This window comes from Balaenoptera physalus, assembly GCF_965194825.1.
Source record: "Balaenoptera physalus genome assembly, chromosome: 17".
Lineage (NCBI taxonomy): Eukaryota > Metazoa > Chordata > Mammalia > Artiodactyla > Balaenopteridae > Balaenoptera > Balaenoptera physalus.
This window is the reverse complement of record NC_138895.1, coordinates 67,783,451-67,809,767: the sequence shown is the minus strand read 5'-3', so window position 1 is coordinate 67,809,767 and position 26,317 is coordinate 67,783,451.

The following is a 26,317-nucleotide window of genomic DNA, read 5'->3' as shown; positions in this document are numbered from 1 at the left end:
TTATACGTGAACCACCTGATATTATCATGCATTCCACCAATGACACTTACACCACACTTTGGGAAACCCTGTTAGAGTTAGTATGGGGTTAATATTCCCGAAGTCATATCACGTTTCAATCATATCACCCTCACCTTCTCATAATATCTAAATCTATGTATCTTTCAAAGCTTATTTTCAATATATCTTCTTATTTAAAGTTTTTCCTAATTCTCGTAAATAGATTTAATCTTTCTCTCCACTGAAAGGCACAGGTCCAGAACTTTATCCAGTTTCCATTTTAAAATGTATCACTTATTATTTTCGATTGTACTACTTTATTCCCATATCATAACATCACCAATAAACAATCAAATAATTAACCTCTCCTTGTGAGGCAGGGTTTTTGTCTTATTTATATTTTAATTTCTCACAGTGCCTGGCACAATACAGACATTCAAAGTAATATATAATTGTATAAATGAATCTGGCATGTTCCGTTTTTAAAAAGATGCTTAAATTTTCTGGGCCTGACCTTAAAATCTCAACCCATTCCCTGTGTGTGGGATACTTTGTTGTGGATGACATTTTTCTTCTTTCTTATATCTCAGTTTTTTATAGAGAGTTCTAAGTAGAGAGAACGGACCTCTCCCTTAGTGGTTTTCACAGTCTGGCTGGGGTAACAAGATATGGTTTGACAGTAGAGTCTAACTGTGAAGGTACATTAAGCCAAGGGAACATGAGGAGGCAGGGATGCATCATGGGACCTTGGAGATCAAGGACATCCATGTTGTTTGATAAGCTCTTGTTTGATTAAGTTTAGGAAGGATCCCACAAAGTGGGACACCCCTGTTCTTAGTTTTTTTCTTTGCTAATGTATTCTGAAAAGTAGAATTGAATATTTGATAATAGTGATAGGTAGCTGTTGTTAGTACAAATCACAGTTATTTATGTTTCCATTCCATTCAGCTACTCTAATGAATGTAATTGCTGCCAACTTGGCCATCTTGCCTCTTCTTTCTCTCATCCACAAACCAAATTAATCCTTCTCCGGCACAGCACCCTCTATACTACTCTCCTGCTGAAAAGCCTTCAATTGCTGCTTCTCTTTGCCTAACAATTTAAAAATAGTACTTAGCTTGGCATTGGGTGACTTCTACAGTCTAGACCCAACTCACTTTTCAGTTTCTCATACTCAAGTTCAGAAAAGCAAACAGACAACCTCTAGACTGGGTTGTTTCTAAAATATTTTGACTCAGTTAGTACTATTGAAAATGACATATGAGTCGTCAACATTTAAAAATCAGAATAGAGCACACGAAAATCTGGATTTCTGTCCTTCTTGAAAAATTCAGAATCTCTAGCAATGCTGGGTCTTCATTCATGTGTGACAATATTCACAAGTACCATCAAGAAGCAGCTGTTCCCTTTCTATAGTCAGACCCTCTCCAGTTCTCCACAGACTCCATAATTCCCTATGACTCTTGCAAACAGCAGCCTTGTTCATTTTCATTGCCTGTTAAACCTCTGCAGACATCTGCATTCAAGGCCCCTATTCAAGCCATAAAGAACAGTTTGCTGTTAGTCTAATTATCCTGCCCCTACTCAGTTGTTGGAATTGTCCCCTTTACATAGGTGGACACATCTACCTTGCCACATCCCATCTCCCATCAACAGTCAATGTCTTTATCAATACTTTTTATTTTGGCTGGGGGGGAGAAGAAAACATGGAATATTTAATGGCCATGGGATAGGTAGGCAAAGAATTCTTAAACAGGACACAAAACATCACTAATCATAAAGAGCAACAATGATAAATTAGACTTCATTAAATTGAGAAATTGTCTTCATCAGAAGACAACAAAGAAAATGAAATGGCAGTTCACAGTGAAGGAAGAGAGTTTTTCAATACATATATCCAACATAGGACTTCTATCCAAAATATATAAAGAACTACTACAGCTAAATAAGGACAAGGCAAACAATCTAATTTTTAAATGAGGAAACTCTTAAATGAGGAAAGAAGATACCAAATAATGGAAAAGAATCTGAAAAATAAGTGTATATATAGATATATACACACACATATGAATCATTTTGCTATACACACACTTAAATTAACTAGAGTTCAATTTAAAAAATGGTTAATAAAAAAATAAAACAATGCAAAGCAAAAAAGAGCTTACCTAAATACCCAATAAGAACTTGAAAAAAGTGCTCAATATCAATAGCCAGAAGGAGAGCGCAAGTTAAAGTCACAATGAAATATCATGATACATCTGCCAGAAAGGCTAAAAATTTTTTTAACAATACGATAAGTCAGAGAGGGTGGGAAACAACTGGAACTCTCATACGCTGCTGTTTGGAACAACTGTTTTGGAAAATTGATTGGCAATATCTACTAAAATGAAACATGCAAAATCCCTATGACTCAGCCATACTACATATCTATCCCAAAGAAATGAGTACACATGTCTACTCTAAGACACAGATCAGAATTGTCATAGCACTATTACGTATAGTACCCCCCAACTAGAAACAACCCAAATGTCTACCAACAGATATTGGATGAATAATTTATAACATGTTTATACTACGGAATGTTTTACACCAATAATAAAGGATGAACTACTGGTATGCAACGACAAGGATAATTTCACAGAAATAGTGCTGAACTTAAAAAGCTGGCACAAAAGAATACATTCTATATTTTTGCATTTCACAAAGTTCAAAGAAAGGCAAGACTAATCTATGGTGATAGAATTTTCTTCTTAAAAAGTTCCTAAATGATTCTAAAGTATCTAGGTTCGAGAACTACTTATACACTGAGGAGGTAATTGAGGTCCCAGAAAGTTCATCAATACATTTGAACACACCCTATCAGACATGCCCTATTTTTCCATGTTCATAATATCTTATAATTTATTTTATGGAATTCTCATTGTCTTTCCTAAAATAAGGTTAATTAGAAAATGGCTTTTTATTCCTTCTTGAGTTAGACATTGGACAGATGACTAAGAGCAGAGACTTTGTTTTCAAACCAACTTGGATTCAGTTCTCCACTCAGCCACCCACTGGCTTTGTACTATCAAGTTTGAGTCCTTTATGCTTTAAAATGTCAGTTTCTCTATCTGCAATGTAAAGCTAAGACTGTGACTCATTTCATAGGTTTTTGTGAGTATTAGAAGAGACAATACACGAAGAGGGCTTAGTACAGCTCCTGGCACCTAATAAGTACTCTCGAAATGTTAACTATACTAACTCTTATTATTAATATGACAGCATTCCTGGCAGTTATTTTCACTGTGCTTTTTTAAAGCAAAGAAACTTTGCAGCTGAATAATCAAAAGGACAATGATCCAGTCTTATTTGCAGCCTATGAAACAAGCAGCAACAAAAATCTTATTTCATCTCTTTTACTAGATAGTAAAACATTAATATTTGACATTTATATAGCACCTGCAGAATATAAAACAGCTGGGGTTGGTGTTTCATAAAGGAGCCCTCAAAGAGTTCTACCTTTAGGAAAGATCTCATTAAAATCAAAGCAACATGACATTATCACCCTCCTTAAAGGAATGGCTGAATTATGCATTTTAACAGAGAAACTGACCATAATAGAGCATTAGAAATTATCTACTTCTTGTATAAAATTCTTTCACCCTATTACTCCTTCCTGAATACCATGTGTAGACCAGATTAGCTTCTCTCAAGAAAGAAATAATCAGAAATTAAATGATGAGAAACATAACGAACCTATTGTATGGGTCAAAATAAATAACTGAGGTACTTGCCATACTGGCAAGATGAATGAAGAGGAAGAAAGAGGAGAAGGAGTAGAAGATGGACTAACTATTCCCAAGCACTTCTTAGTACGTGATTTCACATAATACTAACAACACTAAGAAGTAGGCACTACTACACTCTCCAATGAACAGACACAAGAATTAAAGCTTGGAAAGGCTACATAATTGGCTCGTTGATCTAGTGAGTAGTAGAGGTGGGATGCCAACTCAATTCTTTTTGTTCCAAGAGTTCCATTCATATTCACTATGTTCTAATACTGTGGAAGTATCTAAACAAATGAACTTAATTCAGTCAATAACCCTTTATGATCTCAAGAACTTTTGTTAAATTCCACGTAACTAGAAATAGAGAAAAGTTCTGGATACTGAGAGAGGCAAGTAAACAGTATACAAACGGAATTTCTACTGAATACTCCAGTTAATGATCATGACCTGCAATATGGGACATTTCTCCTAAACTTTACTGAGGTCAAAGAATAGCAAACTACCTACAAAGAGGTTTAAAGAGCATGAGAGGTGCACACCTTCAAGATGGCGGAGGAGTAAGATGTGGAGATCACCTTCCTCCCCACAAATACATCAAAAATACATCTACATGTGAAACAACTCCTACAGAACACCTACTGAATGCTGGCAGAAGACTGCAGACTTCCCAAAAGGCAAAAAACTCCCCACGTACCTGGCCATGTGGCTGACACGGTCTTGGTGCTCTGGCCGGGTGTCAGGCCTGAGCTTCTGAGGTGGGAAAGCCAAGTTTAGGACATTAGACCACCAGAAACCTCCCAGCCCAACATAATACCAATCAGCAAGAGCTCTCCCAGAGTTCTCAGTCTCAATGTTAAGACCCAGCTCCACTCAACGAACAGCAAACTCCATTGCTGGACAACCCATGACAAACAACTAGCAAGACAGGAACACAAACCCATCCATTAGCAGAGAGTCTGCCTAAAATAATACTAACTTCACAGACACCCCAAAACACCCCACTGGACGTGGACCTGCCCACCAGAAAGACATGATCCAGCCTCATCCACCAGAACACAGGCACCAGTCCCCTCCACCAGGAAGCCTACACAAGCCACTGAACCAAGCTTACACACTGGGGGCAGACACCAAAAACAACACAAACGACGAGCCTGCAGCCTGTGAAAAGGAGACCCCAAACACAGTAAGTTAAGCAAAATGAGAAGACAGAGAAACACACAGCAGATGAAGGAGCAAGGTAAAAACCCACCAGACCAAACAAATGAAGAGGAAATAGGCAGTCTGCCTGAAAAAGAATTCAGAGTAATGATAGTAAAGATGATACAAAAACTTGGAAATAGAATGGAGAAAATACAAGAAACATTTAACATGGACCTAGAAGAACTAAAGAGCAAAAAAACAATGATGAACAGCACAATAAATGAAATTTAAAATTCTCTAGAAGGAATCAATAGCAGAATAATTGAGGCAGAAGAACGGATAAGCGGCCTGGAAGATAAAACAGTGGAAATAACTACTGCAGAGCAGAATAAAGAAAAAAGAATGAAAAGAATTGAGGACAGTCTGAGAGACCTCTGGGACAATATTAAACACACCAACATTCGAATTATAGGGGCTCCAGAACAAGAAGAGAAAAAGAAAGGGACTGAGAAAATATTTGAAGAGATTATAGTTGAAAACTTCCCTAATATGGGAAAAGAAATAGTCAATCAAGTCTAGGAAGCACAGAGAGTCCCATACAGGATAAATCCAAGGAGAAACAGGCCAAGACACATATTAATCAAACTATCAAAAATTAAATACAAAAAAAAAACTATTAAAGGCAGCAAGGGAAAAGCAACAAATAACATACAAGGGAATCCCCATAAGGTTAATAGCTGATCTTTCAGCAGAAACTCAGCAAGCCAGAAGGGAGTGGCAGGACATATTTAAAGTGATGAAAGGGAAAAACCTACAACCAAGATTACTCTACTCAGCAAGGATCTCATTCAGATTCGACAGAGAAATTAAAATGTTTACAGACAAGCAAAAGCTAAGAGAATTCAGCACCACCAAACCAGCTTTACAACAAATGGTAAAGGAACTTCTCTAGGCAGGAAACACAAGAGAAGGAAAAGACCTACAATAACAAACCCAAAACAATTAAGAAAATGGTAATAGGAACATACATATAAATAATTACCTTAAATGTAAATGGATTAAATGCTCAAACCAAAAGACATAGACTGGCTGAATGGATACAGAAACAAGACCCATATATATGCTGTCTAGAAGAGACTCACTTCAGATCTAGGGACACATACAGACTGAAAATGAGGGGATGGAAAAAGATATTCCATGCAAATGGAAATCAAAAGAAAGCTGGAGTAGCAATTCTCATGTCAGATAAAATAGACTTTAAAATAAAGACTATTATAAGAGACAAAGAAGGACACTACATAATGATCAAGGGATCAATCCAAGAAGAAGACAACACAATTGTAAATATTTATGCACCCAACATAGGAGCACCTCAAAACATAAGGCAAATGCTAACAGCCATAGAAGGGGAAATCGACAGTAACACAATAATATTAGGGGACTTTAACATCCCACTTTCACCAATGCACAGACCAACCTAAATGAAAATAAATAAGGAAAGATAAGCTTTAAATGACACATCAAACAAGATGGACTTAATTGATATTTATAGGCCATCCCATCCAAAAACAAAAGAATACACTTTCTTGTCAAGTGCTCATGGAACATTCTCCAGGATAGATCATATCTTGGGTCACAGTCAAGCCTCAGTAAATTTAAGAAAATTGAAATCATCTCAAGTATCTTTTCCAACCACAATGCTATGAGACTAGATACCAATTACAGGGAAAAAACCTATAAAAAATACAAACACTTGGAAGCTAAACAATACGCTACTAAATAACAAAGAGATCCCTGAAGAAATCAAAGAGGAAATAAAAAAATACCTAGAAACAAATGACAATGAAGACACGACGACCCAAAACCTATGGGATGCAGCAAAAGCAGTTCTCAGAGGGAAGTTTATAGCAGTACAATCTTACCTCAAGAAACAAGAAACATCTCAAATAAACAACCTAACCTTACACCTAGAGCAATTAGAGATAGAAGAACAAAAAACCCCCCAAAGTTAGCAGAAGGAAAGAAATCATAAAGATCAGATCAGAAATAAATGAAAAGGAAATGAAGAAAATGATAGCAAAGATCAATAAAACTAAAAGCTGGTTCTTTGAGAAGATAAACAAAATTGATAAACCATTAGCCAGACTCATCAAGAAAAAAAGGGAAAGACTCAAATCAACAGAATTAGAAATGAAAAAGGAGAAGTAAAAACTGACACTGCAGAAATACAAAGGATCATGAGAGACTACTACAAGCAACTACATGCCAATAAAATGGACAACCTGGAAGAAATGGACAAATTCTTAGAAAACCACAACCTTCTGAGACTGAACCAGGAAGAAATAGAAAATATAAACAGACCGATCACAAGCACTGAAATTGAAACTGTGATTAGAAATCTTCCAACAAACAAAAACCCAGGACCAGATGGCTTCACAGGCAAATGCTATCAAACATTTAGAAAAGAGCTAACACCTATCCTTCTCAAACTCTTCCAAAATATAGCAGAGGGAGGAACACTCCCAAACTCATTCTACGTGGCCACCATCACACTGATACCAAAACCAGAAAAAGATGTCACAAAAAAAGAAAACGACAGGCCAATATCACTGATGAACATAGATGCAAAAATTCTCCACAAAATACTAGCAAACAGAATCCAGCAGCACATTAAAAGGATCATACACTATGATCAAGTAGGGCTTATCTCAGGAATGCAAGGATTCTTCAATATATGCAAATCAATCAATGTGATACACCATATTAACAAACTGAAGGATAAAAACCACATGATCATCTCAATAGATGCAAAAAAAGCTTTCGACAAAATTCAACATCATTTATGATAAAAACTCTCCAGACAGCAAGCACAGAGGGAACTTACCTCAACATAATAAGGGCCATATATGACAAACCCAAAGCCAACATCGTTCTCAACGGTGAAAAACTGAAACCATTTTCACTAAGATCAGGAACCAGACAAGGTTGCCCACTCTCACCACTATTATTCAATGTAGTTTTGGAAGAATTAGCCACAGCAATCAGAGAAGAAAAAGAAATAAAAGGAATCCAAATCAGAAATGAAGAAGTAAAACTGTCACTGTTTGCAGATGACATGATACTATGCATAGAGAATCCTAAAGATCCTACCAGAAAACTACTAGAGCTGATCAATGAATTTGGTAAAGTTGCAGGATACAAAAGTAATGAACAGAAATCTCTTGCATTCCTATACACTAATGATGAAAAATCTGAAAGAGAAATTATGGAAACACTCCCATTTACCGTTGCAACAAAAAGAATAAAATACCTGGGAATAAACCTATCTAGGGAGACAAAAGACCTGTATGCAGAAAACTATAAGACACTGATGAAAGAAATTAAAGATGATACAAACAGATGGAGAGATATACCATGTTCTTGGATTGGAAGACTCAACATTGTGAAAATGACTATACTACCCAAAGCAATCTACAGATTCAATGCAATCCCTATCAAATTACCAATGGCATTTTTTACGGAACTAGAACAAATCATCTTAAAATTTGTATGGAGACACAAAAGACCCCAAATAGCCAAAGCAGTCTTGAGGGAAAAAAACGGAGCTGGAGGAATCAGACTCCCTGACTTCAGATTATACTACAAAGCTACAGTAATCAAGACAATATGGTACTGGCACAAAAACAGAAACATAGATCAATGGAACAAGATAGAAAGCCCAGAGATAAACCCACGCACCTATGGTCAACTAATCTATGACAAAGGAGGCAAAGATATGCAGTGGAGAAAAGACAGTCTCTTCAATAAGTGGTGCTGGGAAAACTGGACAGCTACATGTAAAAGAATGAAATTAGGACACTTCCTAACACCATACACAAAACTAAACTCAAAATAGATTAAAGACCTAGATGTAGGGCCAGACAGTATAAAACTCTTAGAGGAAAACAGAGGCAGAACACTCTATGGCATAAATCACAGCAAGACCCTTTTTGACCCACCTCCTAGAGAAATGGAAATAAAAACAAAAAATAAACAAATGGGACCTAATGAAACTTCAAAGCTTTTGCACAGCAAAGGAAACCATAAACAAGACAAAAAGACAACCTTTAGAATGGGAGAAAGTATTTGCAAACGAAGTAACTGACAAAAGATTAAACTCCAAAATATACAAGCAGGTCATGCAGCTCAATGTCAAAAAACAAACAACCCAATCCGAAACTGGGCAGAAGATCTAAACAGACATTTCTCCAAAGAAGATATACAGATGGCCAACAAACACATGAAAGGATACTCAACTTCACTAATCATTAAAGAAATGCAAATCAAAAGTACAATGAAGTATCGCCTCACACCAGTCAGAACAGCCATCATCAAAAAATCTACAAACAATAAATGCTGGAGAGGGTGTGGAGAAAAGGGAACCCTCTTGCACTGTTGGTGCGAATGTAAATTGATACAGCCACTATGGAGAACAGTATGGAGGTTCCTTAAAAAACTAAAAATAGAACTACCATATGACCGAGCAATCCCACTACTGGGCATATACCCTGAGAAAACGGTAATTCAAAAGAGTCATGTACCACAATGTTCATTGCAGCACTATTTACAATAGCCAGGACATGGAAGCAACCTAAGTGTCCATCGACAGACGAATGGATAAAGAATATGTGGCACATATATACAATGGAATATTACTCAGACATAAAAAGAAACAAAATTGAGCTATCTGTAGTGAGGTGGATGGACCTAGAGTCTGTCATACAGAGTAAAGTAAGTCAGAAAGAGAAAAGCAAATACCGTATTCTAACACATATATATGGAATCTAAAAAAAATGGTTCAGATGAAACTAGAGGCAGGACAGGAATAAGGACACAAACATAGAGAATGGACTTGAGGACATGGGGAGGGGGAAGGGTAAGCTGCGACGAAGTGAGAGTGTAGCACTGACGTATATACACTACCAAATGTAAAATAGATAGCTAGTGGGAAGCAGCTGTATAGCACAGGGAGATCAGCTCAGTGCTTTGTGACCACGTAGGGGGGTGGGATACGGAGTGTGGGAGGGAGACGCAAGAGGGAGGGGATATGGGGATATATGTATGCATATAGCTGATTCACTTTGTTATATAGCAGAAACTAACACAACACTGTAAAGCAATTATACTCCAGTAAAGTTGTTAAAAAATAAAACTATTCTACCATTTCTCTCATTTATTTTTCAAGGCAACTTGTCTGACCTTGCCCAGAGAATCTCAGACCATCTGTAGCTGGTTGGGACACAAGGCAGTGCTTTCTGCCCGCCGAGGTCGTCTCCCTACATTCCAAGGGAGACCAAATGAATCAGGGATATGGAAAGAAGAACACAATTACTAGAGACAACTCTGGAAAAATTAGAATGCCTGCCATCTTTGGTGTTAGTATTTGCCAACCTCTTATTCCAATCTCTTTAAGTTCTTTCTACTTCTGGCTTTTTCTTTCATTCTTATCCTCCCTATCCATATAGATAGAACCCTGAATCCCACTCTTAGTCCAGGAGTTCTGCAATCCAAGTATTGTAATGAGTTTTACAAAATCATAAGATATGTTTATCTTGCTATTAATACTCTCTTGTAAATATATATATACATACAATTGCTTCAAAGTCATATTTATAATAGTACCCTTTCTACTCACTAGCTGTGTCAGTTTTAAAACATGGCTGCAAATCTCTGACAGTTCTCCTACTGATAAGTTTACTGTCCTTGCATCTGGATGGGCTTGTGACTACATCCACCAATGGTATATGGCAGAAATATCGTTATGTGACTTCGGAAGCTAGGTCTTAAAAGGTCAAGCAACTTCCTTCTTACTTCCTGGAACACTTCCTCTGAGATCCCTGAACTGTCATGTAAGAGGTCAGACTACCCCGAAACCACCATGATGGAGAAGTCTTGCATTCTGGCTAACAATTCCAGCTGAGTTTATTCTTTCTGCCATACCTGCTAAGGCATGAGGGCACAAGCCACCAAATGATTCCATGCTCCAGCCATTCAAGTCACTCCCGGACATCCGAGTCCTTATAGCTGAGGTCCCAGACATTATGGAACAGAGAAGTTATCCAGGTGCACACTAATAAAATGTTCGTTGTGTTATGATACTTGGTTTTGGGGTGGTTAGTTATGTATCAGATAACCAGAACACCAGAACTTTAATATGCTTTTAAGAATGGTAGATAAAGGGATGGAATGACAGCTACTATTAACCTGGAACCTACACATAGGAGTATGTATCACCAAAGGATGTAATTCATCACTTGTATCTCAACAGAGAAGAGACTGAAAACTCCTGCTTTGCAATCTATTGAAGGAGAATTTTACCATTTCCCACTCCTACTAACACATTTCTTAAAGTTATCTCATCTCATGATGGGAAAAATGTTCAATTTCAAGTGCCAGATACCCAACTCAAACAAGTTTAAATTTAACATGGGGGCTTATTGGCCCATATGCCTGAGAAGAATACTAGATTTGCACAGAGAATCAAAGAGATACAGGGAACAGGGCTTGGTTTCAACAGACTCAGCCCATCAGGACTTTCTCATTCTGATTGCATTTATTGTTAATCTCAGATTGTCTCTGCTTGGCTTTATATGAATATTACTGAAAATGGTAACAGTACCCAACTTCATAACCTCTAATGTAGCAATATCAGCAGAAACAAAGTTTTTCCCAAAAGTTAATCAGCAATCCTACAAAAGAATCCTGAGTTGATTTGCTTGGGTCCCAGGGCCAATTATTGCAAACTTTTTCTGTGAGTTTTATTTTGTTTTCATGAAAAGTGAGTTTTGCATGTTGTGGCCAGTAGAACTGCAGAAGAGAGATTGTTCCACATATCTGAGAGGTGGCTCAAGACTGTGGACACCCCTGTAAGGTAAATAGAGACCCTTTATGGCATGAGCCTTTCAGAACTGTTTACACCTGATTCCCCCCACAGCTGGATTTATGAACTGTTTAACCTATTATTACAGCAGGATTCTTCTCACATATTTCTCCTTAATCTGTTATGTTCACAGCACCTAGTTAGTCCCAGCTGATCCCAATACTTGGCCACTTCATACTCCATAAGCCTGTCCCCCTTATGTTTGAAACAGGTAGCAACTTTGGAAACACTGACTTATAAAAACTAGAATTGGCTATTTAGGAACATTCTGGGTAGGCTGAAAAAAACACATCCTTTTCCATGTATCTAACACCATCTGGAAGCATTTTATCAAGCAGGTTACTTGATTATTCTATGGTTCATTGCTCTAGAAAATGTTTCCTAAATAAAAATAACTAACAAAAAACCACATAAATACAAGAACAGAACACTTAAATACAGTGCTTTATTAGCATGATTTCAGTGACCAAGAATTTAGAGAGATCAGTTCCCAAATAAATCAACATAGAAATGATGTATTTGTGCCAGAGGGTATTTAAATACTAATTGACAATATGGCAAAGATTAAGAAGAATATGTCTAAAGAGTACATCTAAAAACATCATTGAAATAGGTTTAATTCCCCCAAGCTACTACCATATTCAAACTGATCATGTAAAAATACTTTAAAGAAAAATGCAGTAGTCATTCTTTGTCTCCTTATTTATAGCTAAATTTTCCAAAAAATGCCAAGAGGCTTTTTGCTCTTGGATTTTGGTTTATTCTACTAAAGAAAGTAGAAACCAGTTCTTAGTTTTTCAATGCTTGAAAAGGATAAACACAGAGCTAGAAGAAATTTTAAAAATTGATAACCAAAGCTGCTAAAATATTGAATTAGTTACCTGAGAGGGAGGAGATGAAGTATGGAATTTCATTCTAGAACAGATCTCTAAAACTCAAAAGCCTTTGGGAGCTAGGCTTAAACATGTAAAATAGCAAGATGAACCAATGTGGAGCGGTGGAAACTGAAAGATGAAGAGTGTAATCTCCATCCGATGAAATTCAAAATCACACCGTTTAAAACACCATGGTGGAATAAGGTCAAGGTCTACTGTCTCTTGAATATCAGCAATATTTGATGAATATCAGCAATATTTGATGAATATCAGCAATATTTGATGAATATCAGCAATATTTGATGAACATCAAGGACCTGTCATGTTTCATTGTGCTGCAGTAGATAATCATTACCAGGCACAATGTAAAGTCTTCAAATACTTTACACCATTTAATCTTTTTTTTTCCCCCAGTTTATTTATTTATTTATTTATTTATTTTTTTTTTTTTTAATTTTATTTTATTTTTAGGCCAATTCTGGGTGACTTTTTTTTTTCACACATACACACTGTATTTTATTTTTACAAGAGATAAATAGACTGACACCAAGCATTGTAAACGGATGACCACAACAAAAGCAACAATGATTGCAATTACCAAACACGAAACACACTCATACTATGTCATAATATTGACATTCAGTCCGGTAATCCTCCACTGTAACAGCTCCTTTACTTTGCAGTGAAAATTGATTTGTATATTTTTTGCCTCTGAGTCATTGTGGGTTTTTTTTTTTTTTTTCCAAACAGAAAGTCACATAAATTATAATCATCCACATCAGTTCACTCAGTCCCATGTAATTAATTTTCTTTTTCATCTTGATCTTTTGTTAGCACTTTTATGAGTTCATCAGTTTTCCATTAGAGTTCTGAAAATGCTTATTCATTCAGTTCAGCAGTATAGTCAGTTACCAGAAACCTGTACTTGTCAGAGTCTTTTCCATGAATTCCTTGAAGATGAAATCCTTTTATAGGAACATATTTGCAAAAGCATCAGAGTACACCCAGAACTGTCTGTAAATGACAAAAGGCTTAAAAATGACCACAGTTAAAGATCTGATGAAAGTTCATAATAATGCAATTGACAAGGAAATTTAGTTATTTCTGAGATATACATTTTAAAGTACTAACTAGAATTATGACTTATAACATTATACCAGAGCATATAAGATTTTTAGAAATTTCATGTAATGTCTGAAACATTTATATTAACATATTTCCATACAAATAACCCAAAGAAAGTTTAGTATTAGTTGTCTTGTTTGTTTGTTGTTTGTTTGTTTATACTGCAGGTTCTTATTAGTCATCAATTTTATACACATCAGTGTATAAATGTCAATCCCAATCGCCCAATTCAGCACACCACCATCCCCACCCCACCACAGTTTTCCCCACTTGGTGTGCACACGTCTGTTCTCTACATCTGTGTCTCAACTTCTGCCCTGCAAACCGGCTCATCCGTACCACTTTTCTAGGTTCCACATACATGCATTAATATACGATATTTGTTTTTCTCTTTCTGACTTACTTCACTCTGTATGGTCTCTAGATCTGTCCACGTCTCAACAAATGACTCCATTTCGTTCCTTATTATGGGTGAGCAATATTCCACTGTATATATGTACCACATCTTCTTTATCCATTTGTCTGTCGATGGACATTTAGGTTGCTTCCATGACCTGGCTACTGTAAATAGTGCTGCAATGAACATTGGGGTGCATGTGTCTTTTTGAATTATGGTTTTCTCTGGGTATATGCCCAGTACTGGGGTTGCTGGATCATATGGTAATTCTATTTTTAGTTTTTTAAGGAACCTCCATACTGTTCTCCATAGTTGCTGTATCAATTTACATTCCCACCAACAGTGCAAGAGGGTTCCCTTTTCTCCACACCCTCTCCAGCATTTGTTGTTTGTAGATTTTCTGATGATGCCCATTCTAACTGGTGTGAGGTGATACCTCATTGTAGTTTTGATTTGCATTTCTCTAATAATTAGTGATGTTGAGCAGCTTTTCATGTGCTTCTTGGCCATCTGTATGTCTTCTTTGGAGAAATGTCTGTTTAGGTCTTCTGCCCATTTTTGGATTGGGTTGTTTGTTTCTCTAATATTGAGCTGCATGAGCTGTTTATATATTTTGGAGATTAATCCTCTGTCCATTGATTCGTTTGCAAATATTTTCTCCCATTCTGAGGGTTGTCTTTTTGTCTTGTTTATGGTTTCCTTTGCTGTGCAAAAGCTTTGAAGTTTCATTAGGTCCCATTTGTTTATTTTTGTTTTTATTTCCATTACTCTAGGAGGTGGATCAAAAAAGATCTTGCTGTGATTTATGTCAAAGAGTGTTCTTCCTATGTTTTCCTCTAAGAGTTTTATAGTGTCCGGTCTTACATTTAGGTCTCTAATCCATTTTGAGTTTATTTTTGTGTATGGTGTTAGGGAGTGTTCTAATTTCATTCTTTTACATGTAGCTGTCCAGTGTTCCCAGCACCACTTACTGAAGAGACTGTCTTTTCTCCACTGCATATCTTTGCCTCCTTTGTCATAGATTAGTTGACCATAGGTGCGTGGGTTTATCTCTGGGCTTTCTATCTTGTTCCATTGATCTATGTTTCTGTTTTTGTGCCAGTACCATATTGTCTTGATTACTGTAGCTTTGTAGTATAGTCTGAAGTCAGGGAGTCTGATTTCTCCAGCTCCGTTTTTTTCCCTCAAGACTGCTTTGGCTATTTGGGGTCTTTTGTGTCTCCATACAAATTTTAAGATGATTTGTTCTAGTTCCGTAAAAAATGCCATTGGTAATTTGATAGGGATTGCATTGAATCTGTAGATTGCTTTGGGTAGTATAGTCATTTTCACAATATTGATTCTTCCAATCCAAGAACATGGTATATCTCTCCATCTGTTTGTATCATCTTTAATTTCTTTCATCAGTGTCTTATAGTTTTCTGCATACAGGTCTTTTGTCTCCCTAGATAGGTTTATACCCAGGTATTTTATTCTTTTTGTTGCGATGGTAAATGGGAGTGTTTCCATAATTTCTCTTTCAGATTTTTCATCATTAGTGTATAGGAATGCAAGAGATTTCTGTGCATTAATTTTGTATCCTGCAACTTTACCAAATTCATTGATTAGCTCTAGTAGTTTTCTGGTGGCATTTTTAGGATTCTCTATGTATAGTATCATGTCATCTGCAAACAGTGACAGTTTTACTTCTTCTTTTCCAATTTGTATTCCTTTTATTTCTTTTTCTTCTCTGATTGCCATGGCTAGGACTTCCAAAACTATGTTGAGTAACAGTGGTGAGAGTGGACATCCTTGTCTCATTCCTGGTCTTAGAGGAAATGCTTTCAGTTTTTCACCATTGAGAATGATGTTTGCTGTGGGTTTGTCGTATATGGCCTTTATTATGTTGAGGTAGGTTCCCTCTATGCCCACTTTCTGGAGAGTTTTTATCATAAATGTACACCATTTAATCTTTATCTCTCTGAGGGAGGCACAAATATCCCATTTCACAGAAGAAGAAACTGAGGTTTCAGACCTCAGAACTCAGACCTACGGTAATTCCTGGCACATAGTATGTACCCAACAAACATTTATTGAAAGTTAAGTGAATGACAAAATCTTTCCCTTCTATATTTTACGCTGTGATGTGAGGCTGAGACTGAAAACTTCATTTTCCTTTGTTTGTTGGGTTTCTATTATGTTTTGTCAGTAGGGACCACTAGAGGGAACCGGAAGAGGGGAAGAGGGAAGAGGGATTTCCTCCTTGAGCTTGCCATTCCGTTCAGCATCAGACCAGCCACACCCTTCTCCCAGTAGCAGCAGTTGGTTCTGGTCTTCAGTTTCTTTGGTACTCCCGGAACCAGTTTACTGCATCTTCTCAGAGCTATCAGCAGCAGCCAACAGCACCCCTGCTCAGAGGTCTGAGCCTTAGCTCTACAAAGTCTCTCCTCCAAACTCTTGAGGGATCAGCATCAGCCAGCTGGCACTCCCTCCCCAAAAGCTTGAGTCCTTAGCTCGCACAGGGACATCTTCCAGTTCCTGAGTAGGAGTAGTACCCACTTCTTCTCCTCAGAGGTCTGGATTCTGGTTCTGCAAGCCCTTCATTTGCATTTCTAGATTCTGAAAACCCCAATCCCTTCCCTTTATTTCTCCAGCCTAGCAATGAATGCTGCTTTTTGTGTTATCTCAGTGTTTCCTTTTTTGCTGTTTCAGACTTCAAATTTCAGATAAACCAATTCTCAATATTCTTCTCAACAAAATACCTAGTGTGATTATGGTTTCCTGACTGGGGCATGACTGATACGGAATAGCTACCTTGTAGGATGGTTATGAAGATTAATTTATATCTGGTTCATAGTAGATTCTCATTAGCCATTATTTGATTATTTAAAGCAAACCACAGCATTGCCTCTCTCCCAGTTTAATATCTTCTCCATATTTGACAAGCATACGTTTTATCCCTTCATCCAAGACAGTGTCAATAATCTTGAACAGAACAAGGCTAAGGATAAAACCCTGTTTCACATCATCAGAACCTATCTTCAAAACTGGCTTCACTCTTTTTGGTCAACATTCATTAAGTATATTATTATCTCTCTATAATGGAAATGTATTATTTTTATCATCAGATAATGGTATTTTCATTTTGAGAAAACAAGAAAACATTGAGTGCTTTAGACAACTTTTGGCTATAACACAATGAACTGAAAAGAAAGCTGGTTGGAAACTTAATCCTAGTTCTTCTGCTACTTGATTAATGTGTGATTGTGGGCAGGTCACTGAACCATTCTGCTTTCCAGCTCCCTTAAAAATAAAATGAGGAGGGCTTCCCTGGTGGCGCAGTGGTTGAGAATCTGCCTGCCAATGCAGGGGACATGGGTTCAAGCCCTGGTCTGGGAAGATCCCACATGCCGCGGAGCAACTAGGCCCGTAAGCCACAATTGCTGAGCCTGCGCGTCTGGAGCCTGTGCTCCGCAACAAGAGAGGCCGCGATAGTGAGAGGCCCGCGCACCGCGATGAAGAGTGGCCCCCGCTCGCCACAAGTAGAGAAAGCCCTCGCACAGAAACGAAGACCCAACACAGCCATAAATAAATAAATGAAACTAAAAAACAAACCAATAAACACTAGTATGTTAGCATTACTCTTAAAAAATAAATAAATAAAATAAAATAAAATGAGGAACTTGAAGTAGGCAATGTTCAAGATTCCTTCCAGCTTTCTTACTCTAAGTAAAAAAAAGTAGTGTTATCTCTGCATATTTCAGATCACTAAGATATTTCTGACACTGAAATGATGCTAAACCGACTATATTCCTAACAGCAAGAAGCTGAAATTGGGGCATGAATGCTTCCTTCTTTACGCAGATATGAAGCCAGTTATGTCAAACCTGGAAAAAAAATCCAAGTGAAATAAATTTCTCAAACATGTCAGTACTTCTATGGCTAATTCACTTTGAGCCTAAGAGGAAGGGAAGCTAGTCTAGCCAAAATTATAATTGTGAGGAAGCTACCCATTCCTTCTTACCATGAAAAAGCCCATCTATAATAACGACAGGGCTGGTGGTATGATGTGATCATAACGCTGCCCAATTATCTGGAAGTAGAGTATGTGTTAAACTTGCCAACTAGAACACCAAGTTCAGCTAACAATTCTCTGTGGCTCCTAATTGCCACTGTGGCATCGAGCTGTCTCCTCACCAGGGACTTCAAACAGTGTAGCTGACACCACAGGCAGCAGCTAGCTGAAGTTTCTCCCCTATGTATTTAGAAAGAAATAACCACAACCACAGAAGCCAAAGAAGTTTTGCAGCTTCCCTACTGTCCAGATAAATATTCTCATTCCAGAGTAGTAAAGTGACGGGAGCCTAAAATATCTGCAGAAAGAAAAGCCCAGATCAGAAAAGACAGAGATGTCATTCCCATGATTAACTCTATAATAAAACATTTTTGTGATCCTTTTCTTCCCCCCTTCCTTCCTTCCTTGCTTCCTCCCTCCCTCCCTCATTCCTTTCTTCTTTTCTTTCTTTTTTCCTTCCTTCCTTCCTTTATTCTTTTCCTGTCTTCCTGTCTTTCCCACTTAGAAAATATATATGGCCTCTGTATTTATTAAGCTATTACAGGAGAGAGGAGGAAGAAAGGGTCATCCAGACAAAATGAGTAGAATGTGAATAGTGAATCACATGAGAAGAAGCCCAGCAGCTCCACAGATCTATGAAGCACAGCACTGGGGCTGAAGTCGAGGGCGTGTGAAGGAACAATGACAGAGAAGATGAGAGAAACAGCAGAGGCAAAATCATGGAGCAAATTTATGTGGCACCAGTGTTTGGATCTACATTGTATGTATGAAAAACCACTGAAAGGAGCTTAGCATTTTAGAAAAATTATTTGGTGGTCAGTGTAGAGAATAGATTAGAGCAGATGACACTGGAAAAAGAGGGAAAAGATGTGAGAGACCATTGCTGTGTTTCAGAGAAGATCTAGGAGTGTTTGGGTTACGATTACAGCAACTGGAGTAGATAGGAGAGGACAGATGTGAAACTCCAAAAAAATGGAGTTGAATGACTACACATTAGAGGGTGTGAAGGCAAGGGAAAGAGAGGTCTAGGATTACTCCTAAAACTTAAATTTTTTGCTATTTATCTTTGCCAGGTCTCAATTATACATGTTCAGAGGAGGGACTGAGTCCTATGAGTCCTATGTTTTGCGAGAAAAACTGACTAAAGTTTTCTCTCCTATCTGTAACTATGGTGCCTGAAATTCTTTCATCATGGAGATTTAGTCCTATTGCTTCAAAGTTGTGCTGTTCCATAGGAATCCCAAATTACCATGCACCTTACTTCAGATAGGACTAATAGCATAAGCTTATTATTCTTAATTCTTCAGAGAAGTACTCCTAAGAAAAAGAAATTAAATAAATATTTTTTCTCAGATGATTGTTGAGCATAATATTTGCTTCCTATGTTAGTTTTAGTATAGAAACAATATTTTAATAACAACATTTTTTCACTAGTACCTGAGAATAATTTATGCTCTGTCAATATGTGTCAAAGTTATGGTATTTTTTTTGTAGCCTCCGTACTACCACAGATCCACAAGGATAAGGATTTACCATTTGATATGCACAGGCTTAAGTGCTCCTCAGGAGAGGCACTCATATTAAGGAGGATGATATTAGCTAGATAAGCTAGATATAAATTGACTGGAAGAAGGAATATTGGCTATTAGTGGTCCAGAAAATAGAAATGAAAGGGAGGGAGGTATAGAAGGATATTTAATGCAAACCTCTCCTTAAAGATCTTTCTGTATGTTCAGCACATAAACACTGGAAAGAAGTTAAGGCTAGAGATACGTATCTGGGAGTCATTAGAAATTGCATGAAGAGAGGAAAAAGAAATAGAGCAAGAATGAAATCTCGGGAAATTCCAACACTTAAGGGGCAAATAAGAAGCCTATAAAATAAGAAATGTCAAGAAAGTACAGACTCTTTTTAACAGTACAGTCATACCAGACCACATTGAGGAGATTACCTTTGAACAAAAACTCGAAGAATTTTGAGAGTTAGCTATGTGGGTATTTGATAAAAGATTATTCCAGGCTTAAGAAACAGCCAGTAGTTTCTTAGTAAAGCCCCTAGAAAGCTTGAGCGGCAACAAAAAGGTCAGTGGTCAAAGATGTGATGATAGAGGGTCATGGAGATACTTAAAGGCCATTGTCTTGTCTCTGGCTCTTACTCTGAGTGAAAAGGAGTGCCACTGCAGGGTTTAAGCAGAGGAATGAAGCACTCTGGCCACCATGTTTGGAATAAGCTATAGGACAGGCAAAAACAGATACAGAGTTACTAAAAAGAACACTATTAGGGCAAGAGATAATGATGGCTCAGACTAAGGTAGTAAGAGTGGAGGAAGTAAGAATTGGTTGAACTGTGAATGTATTTTAAAGGTAGAACCGATAGGATCTCCTTGTAAATTCTATGTAGGAGTAACAACAGAAAGACATCAGGGATTACTCTGTTTTTGCCAGAAAAACTTTAAGGATGGAATGACCATCATCTGAGATGGGAAAGGCTATAAGTGGAGTAGAGTTTAGGCGGAAGTACAGAATTCAGTTATGGACATGTTAAGATTGAGATAAATCTTAGATATCCAAGAGGAGATTTCAAAAAGGTAGTTGTTATGTGAGTCTGGTGTTTGAGAGACAGATATAAGCTGAAGCTATAAACTTAAGTCATTGGCATATAGAGGGAACTTAAAGCTCTATAACTAGCTGAAACTAACAAGACAGCAAGAGTAGATCGGAAGAGGACCATTGACTATGGGTGTGGGGAGAAGAGGAACCAGATGAAGACAGGGAAAGAAGGGGGAAAACCAAGAAAATTTGGAAGCCTACAGGCTGAGTATATAAAGTATGTGTAGAAGGAGGGAGAGAATAGTCCAGTACATCAGATGCTACCAATAGGTCAGGATATGGGCTGAAAATTGGCAATTGGACTTAGCATCATGGAAGTGATTAGAGGACCTGACAAAAGAAGTTTCAGTGGAATGGTGATGATAAAAACTTTATTGGAAACAACTCTTTTAAGAAATGTTTTTATAAATGGGTATAAAAAAATTGAGGAGACTTGCAGGAGTAGGGTAAAGAAAAGTTTGTTTGTATTTTAAGATGGGAAAAATACCATGTTTACATGCTGATGGAGATATGTGGAGGAATGAGTGGGAAGTGAAACAGAGATAGTAATGGTAGAAGACCCTCATAAGAAGCTTAAACTGGAGGAAATAGAGAGTACCAAGAGGGTTTGTAAAGAGGATGTCAGAGTCAAGGGAAAGTTTATGAACATTTTTAGGATAAGATAAGCTAGATTGTGGGAGGGAAAAGAGACAGCAGAATTAAAATGGTTCAATAAACAGAAGAAAATGAAATCATATATAGAGCTAGTCCCAAAAGAGATGAGTGGAGATAAAAGTATAGATGGAGACTTGATCCATGCAAATTATCCCAATACAGGGATAACTCCTCTTCTGATTCCTGGAAGGATGATACAGATGAGATGAAAGATTAAGTAAGAGGATAAAAGTGATGATGTGTGCATTTTCGAGGTGATGTAGAAGGTGAAGACATCTGAGGAAGGGAGTATGTGTTCTGAGTTCAGGAAAGGGGTGAACTTTGGAATATTTGCTGACAGAAGGAAAAGGATCATGACCAAGGATAAGTGAAAAGATGGGGTAACTGGCCAAGGTTAATGTCCGCACGAAGTTGAAAAAAATCATACATTTATAGTGGTGCCAATTCATATATTATAGTAATTATTTTCCTGAAATTTTCTTTATAGTCCAATTTTAGGAGGTGAGAAGGCAAATGGTCAGTTGATCTAGGGTCTTAGTTTGCGAGGCAGATGCTTTGGAAATAAAAAAGAGCAAGAGTTGATAGTGTTGGTATTCAAGTTGTGTCAATGATTAACCATGAAGTCTAGGCTAAGTAGTGAAGTAAAATGAAGCCAGGAGGGTCCACATAGAGAAACAAGTGGAAAGACAAGGAATAGATGGTTCTTTGAGGTGGAAGAGCAAGTATCTGTGAAAGTTAGATGAGACTGATTTGGACTGATTCCGGATAAGTTATGAGTGTGGATACCCAGAATGGAATGCTGTGATAGTAAAGATGCCTTGGAGTGGAGTTGGATGGGTCATTTACATTAATTCTTGAGTCATTGAGGATAGTGGCAGGATATGTGGTAGAGAGGAAAATAGTGACTCAGACGTTAAAGTTTTGCTTTTTCCTTGACTGCTCCCAAATTAGCTACCAATCCATTGTAGCATTCGTGGAGTTTGCTAAATTCCAACTGAAGATCTACCACTAAAAGTTTGCTGATCACTGATATAAATGTTCCCTTGATGTGCTGTAATAAGTCAGTTACCTCCCTAAACACCTAACCTATTACTAACACAAGAGTTAGGAGCAGAAGAGAAGAGAGTTTGATAACTGTTTCCATTAGTATTGCTCCATAGCAAACTACCTCAAAACTTTTCAACATGAAACAACAATTTTATTAAATTCAACATTCTGAAGTTCAGCAATTCAGAGAGAGCTCCACAATGTCTGGGGCCTCAGGTGAAAAAAAACTCAATGGCTGGGTGTGACAGGACAGTTGGAGCTGGAATTATCAGGAGGTATCTTAATTCAGCTACCCAGTGGTTGATGCTGACTATTAGCTGGGACCTCAGCTGGGGCTATCAGTTGGAGAACTTACAAGTGGCCTTTCTTGCTTGAGCTTCCTCACAGCATGGTAGCCACAGAGTGGCAGACTTCTTCCACACTGTTTCAGGACTCCAAAGGTGAGTGTTCCGACAGAACCAAGTAGAAACTGTATTCTGACTTAGCTTTGGGAGTTACATAGTGTAATTCCTACTACATTCTGCTAGTGAAAAATGAGTCTACACCACCCCAAATAAAAAGGAAGGGGACACAGACCTCACCTCTCAATTGGAGGTGTCAAAAAATTTGCAATCATATTTTAGAACTTCCAAGTGGCATTAATGGGGATTGCTTAACCCTACTCCCAAGTCAAATGCTAAGTGTTTGCTGAGCCCGGTTATAAATGTTCCTCCATTTCAACTAAACGACATTCTGGAAAAGGAAAAACTATGGAAACAGTAGAACTATCAGGGGTTTCCAGGGTTTACGGAGGGAGGGATGAATAGGTGGAGCACAGAGGATTTTTAGGACAGTGAAAAAAGTCTGTATGATGCTGTAATAATAGATATATGTCATTATACATTTGTTCAAACCTATATAATGTACAACACCAAAAGTGAGCTGAAATGTAAACTATGAACTTTGGGTAATATGATGTGTCAAGGTAGGTTCATCAGTTGTAACAAATATACTATTCTTGGGGGAGTTGATAATGGGGAAGGTTATGCATTTGTCCAGAGCAGAAGGGAAATCCCTGTACCTTCCTCTTAATTTTGCTGTGAACCTAAAACTGTTTTTAAAAAGCCTTAAAAATTAACCTATGATAGAAACTGTATATAAATCAAATTTTAAAAGACAAATTCTTCCTCTCTTTAGTGTCTCTATTATATTTGAAAATTCCCAATTTTCTAGTCAGTGCTTGAATGTTCTCACCCTCATAAAGTGTGTTTGGGTACATATTAGTAATTCTCTTCATAACTGAAAAACCATCAATTATATGCTGCATGGATTCATAAAAAACCACCAGCAAAACCACAGTTCCTCACAGGAAAAATTGCCTATCCAGAGTTTATTTCAACAAAAGTGGCAGTAAACAATACAGACAGACTCATTTTTCCCATTCTTTTTCAATGCATGTGACCTCTTGGCATGTTGCAAGCTTATATTATTTCAGTTGCCCTAGTAATTCCTTGTGTTTGTTTAAGAATTGCCTAATGTTTATCACTAAGTATAGGTTACTGTGTTGAATGAATATGCTTTATTTTTATGCTGATGTAATTTAAAAATAGAACAAGTAAGTAAAAAGATAATGGTTTAAGGCAAAAGTCTTTTAACATAGGATACTATTTTGCAGTGGTATTTGTGTTTTATGGGAGAATTGAATCAACTACTAATTCCTTTATTTAATAAAAATATCCAATTAAAATGTAAAGTGTACACTATATTCTGAAGCTTGCAAGTGTCCAGTGAGTTCAGTGAAAACAATGGGCTAAAAGTATACTTACTGGAATTAGAGTTCTGGGTTGTAATGTTAGCTTTGTTGCTTACTAGCTGCCTCACCATAGGTAATTACTCTGAGCCTCAGTTCCCTTTTCTGCAAAATGGAGTTGTTTATCTCAAGCGCACTTTTCTACCAGAAAACAACTACAAAATATTGATAAAATACAAAATATTAACTGTAGACATCAGAGAAAAGCCAAGACAGTTAGGACCTGAAGGGTAAATATCCTGAAGCAAAGGGAAATATATTGACGTGAGCCCCACATTCTCTACTGCTTTTTTTCTTGAGGTATTTGCTCATTGGTTGGCAGTGTGGGGCTTGGAGTCTACACAGAAAATGCCAGCAAATCATCCCCATCCTCAATGATTGATGCAAAGACTGTAAAGACAATGTATGTAAACATTTAGTGCAGAGTCTAGAATGTGGTAAGTACTCGATACACGTGTAAAAGGACTAAAACAAACATGACAGAGGATCTCCTGTTTTCCCATTGCCTTCTCTTCCTGCCTCCCCACACTTTCTTCCATGTTTGCTATCTAACTCCCTCACCCTATGAACTTTGACTATCTGTTAAGCCACAAGGTTCCAACAAAACCAGTTCTTGGAAAACACTGTTCTGATAGGTATTACGGTTGTACCAAAGACAATAAGAGCATATGATGTGGAGCATCTTTCCATATGCTTACTTTACATCTGTATATATTCTTTGGTGAGGTGTTATGGTTTAGTTTTAACAATGACTATTTGTTAAGGGACTCATACACCAGACGGTATCCCTTTTAATACCTTCAGCAATCTTCTAGTTAGGTATTGTTATAACCTAATATTAAGACAGTTATAGTACATAAATATGAGTTTGATGCCACTTACCAGCTTATGACTCTAGACACGTTACTTAACCTCTCTAGTGCTTCAGCCTCCTCCTCATTAAGATGATGACATTGATAATATCTGCTTCAGTGAATTTCTTTTAAGATTAAATATGGGTGTAATGAATGCACAGTTATTGGTGCATTATAAACACTCAAAAACATTCTTATGATGATTATTACATATGAGATACTGAGGCTTTGGGAGGTCAATAACAACCCAATTTACACAGCTTGTATGTGTCAGAATTGCAAATCAAACACTCACTCCCTGATTCCAGAATTTATGAACTTAATTACTATATTGTATCTTTCTCTAAGTCTGTGGGTTGTATCTCCCCAAGGAACAAAAACAGAATTATAGGACAGAGCCAAAAAGCAAATCAAATTTTGTGTAGTGGGTTAATTGGCAGCTCACAAAATATGTCCATTTTACAATTCCCAGAACCTACGAATGTTAACTTATTTGGAAAAGGGGTCTTTGCAGATATAATTAAATTAAGGATTTTGAGATGAGGAGATCATCCTGGATTATCTGGGTAACCCCAAAATCCAATGACGACAGTGATTATAAGAGTGAGGCAGAGAGAGATCTGACACATACACACAAAAGGAGAAAGCCATGTAATAACACGGGCAGCGATTTGAGTGATGGGGCCACAAGCTAAGGAATGCTGACAGATACCAGAATCTGGAAGATGCAAGGAACAGAATCTTCCCTAGAGCCTCTGGTGGAGTGTGCCCTAACATCTTGATTTCAGATTTCTGGACTCCAGAATTGTGAGAATAAATTTCTGGTCATTTGTTATGACAGCCCTCAGAAACTAATATACCTTGTTTCAAGGTTGATGTAAATTTAAATTTAAAAGTCATTTATTAATTACCTCAAGTCCTACTTCCTTTATAATATTGCCTAATAAAACTAATTTATGTCCGCCTTGTTTTCCTCCAGCTCCTTCTTTTGAAGTAATTAGTAGCTTAATATATATGTTCCTTGATTTTTACCCATATGCATCACATAATTTGGCATTCAATTTTATTTTCTCAATTCTTCATG